This window comes from Delphinapterus leucas, chromosome X (assembly GCF_059928025.1).
Source record: "Delphinapterus leucas isolate spDelLeu-1000000601 "Yukka" chromosome X, BTC_Dleu_Yukka2, whole genome shotgun sequence".
Taxonomy (NCBI): Eukaryota; Metazoa; Chordata; class Mammalia; order Artiodactyla; family Monodontidae; genus Delphinapterus; species Delphinapterus leucas.
In genome coordinates, this window is record NC_143150.1 from 36,293,572 (window position 1) to 36,296,597 (window position 3,026).

At 41.8% G+C, this 3,026-nt stretch overlaps 1 pseudogene; it reads left to right on the top strand.

Moving 5' to 3' along the window:
• Positions 1 to 421: 421 nt before the first annotated feature.
• Positions 422 to 2,279, top strand: LOC111165744 (heterogeneous nuclear ribonucleoprotein A1 pseudogene; annotated as a pseudogene).
• The last annotated feature ends 747 nt before the right edge of the window (positions 2,280 to 3,026 follow it).

Consider the following 3,026-nt stretch of genomic DNA (forward strand, 5'->3'; position numbering starts at 1 on the left):
CATGCCCACACATCCCTGGCCTACACGCCTATGAGAAGCAAGAGAGACCAGGAGAAAATAAAAGCTGGAGCAGACTTGTAAACAGTTTGAAGCTTGAATGTGTTCCTCAGTCCACCCACAGACTCCTCAGCAGATAATGGACGTATACTCGCTGGAGGTGTTTGAGCAAAACCTTAACACTGAGCTATGCAGATATAGGAGCAACCCTGAGGAAGCTAGTCTTTAAAAATAAAAGCAAGAGAAAAAAGTCTTAGCAGAGCCGTCAGCAGCCCTACATTATAGTGGAGACAGAGGTCATAAACTTAGTTCAGGCAAGTTAGTAAACAACCAAGAAAATAGTGACAGCAGCCATCAGAAGGCAAAATCAGAATCGAGAATTGTTAAAACATACAGTTGACCCTTGATCAACACGGGGGGTTGGGGCGCTGATCCTCCATGCAGTTGAAAATCCGCATATATCCGTATTCGCCATTCCTCTGCATCTGCAGTTCCTCCGCATATGCATCCACAGATTCAACCAACTGTGTAGCACTGTGGTATTTACTATTGAAGAAAATCCATGTATAAGGAGACCCATGCAATTCAAACCCATGTCGTTCAAGGGTCAACTGTATTATCTAATATGAGCAGTATTACCAAAAAATTATGATATGCAAATAGATTTTTTAAAAAGTAAAGAAATTGATTCAGCAATTTAAATCATCCCCCCCACCCCCACACACAGAAAGCCCAGGCTCATGTGGCTTTTGTGGCAAATTGGATCAAATATTTAAGGGAAAAAAAATCACACCAATCCTTTACAGACTCTTTCAACAATTGAGGAGGATGGAAGTGCTTCCCAATTCCTTCTGTGAGGCCAGTATTACTCTGATACCAAAGACACATATAAAGACATCAGAAGAAAAGAAAACTACAGACTGATAACCCTCCTGAATACACATGCAAGAAATCTTAAAAAGCATTAGCACACCGAATTCAGCAATATATAAAAAGGATTATAAAACAAAACAAAGTTGGATTTGTTCCAGAAATGCAAATTGGAGAAGTATTAAAAACAATTAGGGACTTCCTTGGCGGTCTAGTGGTTAAGATTTCACCTTCCAATGCAGGGGGTGCAGGTTCGATCCCTGGTCGGGGAGCCATGATCCCACATGCCTCGTGGCCAAAAAACCAAAACACAAAACAGAAGCAATATTGTAACAAATTCAATAAAGACTTTAAAAATGGTCCACATCAAAAAAATCTTAAAAAAGAAACAGTGAAGCTTTCTGCCCATGGATGCTGCCAAGTAAGCATTGTTGAAGTCTCTCCCCTCTACTGCTGTCATGTCTAAGTCAGAGTCTCCCAAAGAGCCTGAACAGCTGCAGAAGCTCTTCATTGAAGGTTTGAACTTTGAAACAACCGATGACAGTCTGGGGAGCCATTGTGAGCAATGGGGAATACTCACAGTCTGTGTGGTAATGAGGGATCCAAACACCAGGCGCTCCAGAGGCTTCGGGGTTGTCACATATGCCACTGTGGAGGAGGTGGATGCAGCCATGAAAGCAAGGCCACACAAGGTAGATGGAAGAGTTGTGGAACCAAAGAGGGCCGTCTCAAGATTCTCAAAGACCCGGTACCCACTTAACTGTGAAAAAGTTTTTTGTTGGTGGCATTAAAACAGACACTGAAGAACATCACCTAAGAGATTATTTTGAACAGTATGGGAAAATCGAAGTGATTGAAATCATGACTGACCAAGGCAGTGGCAAAAAGAGAGGCTTTGCTTTTGTAACCTTTGATGACCATGACTCTGTAGACAAGATTGTCATTCAGAAATACCACACTGTGAATGCCCACAACTGTGAAGTAAGGAAAGCCCTATCTAAGCAAGAGATGGCTGTTGCTTCATCCAGCCAAAGAGATCACAGTGGTTCTGGAAACTTTGGTGGTGGTCGCAGACGTGGTTTTGGTGGGAGTGACAGCTTTGGTCATGGAGGAAACTTCAGTGGTCGAGGTGGCTTTGGTGGCAGCCACGGTGGTGGTGGATATGGTGACAGGATGGCTATAATGGATTTGGTAATGATGGAAGCAGTTTTGGAGGTGGTGGAAGCTACAGTGACTTTGGCAATTACAACAATCAGTCTTCAAATTTTGGACCCACAAAAGGAGGAAACTTTGGAGGCACAGGTTCTGGCCCCTGTGGTGGTGGAAGCCAATACTTTGCCAAACCATGAAACCAAGGTGGCTCTGGAGGTTCCAGTGGCAGCAGTAGCTATGGCAGTGGCAGAAGGTTTTAATTACTGCCAGGAAACAAATCTTTGCAGAAGAGGAGAACCAGAGAAGTGACAGGGAAGCTACAGGTTATAACAGATTTGTGACTTCAGCCAAGCACAGTGGTGACAGGGCCTAGCTGCTACAAATAAGACATTTTAGACAATACTCACGTGTATGGGCAAAAAGAACTCGAGGACTGTATTTGTTGGGTTTTTTGTTGTTGTTGTTTTATATTTGTATAACTTTTTTTTAAACATCTTTATTAGAGTATAATTGCTTTACAATGGTGTGTTAGTTTCTGCTTTATAACAAAGTGAATCAGTTATACATATACATATGTTCCCATATCTCTTCCCTCTTGCGTCTCCCTCCCTCCCACCCTCCCTATCCCACCCCTCTAGGTGGTCACAAAGCACCGAGCTGATCTCCCTGTGCTATGCGGCTGCTTCCCACTAGCTATCTATTTTACGTTTGGTAGTGTATATATTCGAGGACTGTATTTGTGACTAATTGTATAACAGGTTATTTTAGTTTCTGTTCTGTGGAAGGTGTAAAGCATTCCAACAAAGGGTTTTAATGTAGATTTTCGTTTCTTGCACCCATGCTGTTGATTGCTAAATATAATAGTCTGATCATGACACTGAATAAGTGTGTCTTTAAAAAAAAAGCCCACAAAACAATTAAAAATACCATATTAATAGAATAAAGGACAAAATACACATAATCATCTCAAAAGATACAGGAAAAGCATTTGATAAAATTCAACACCC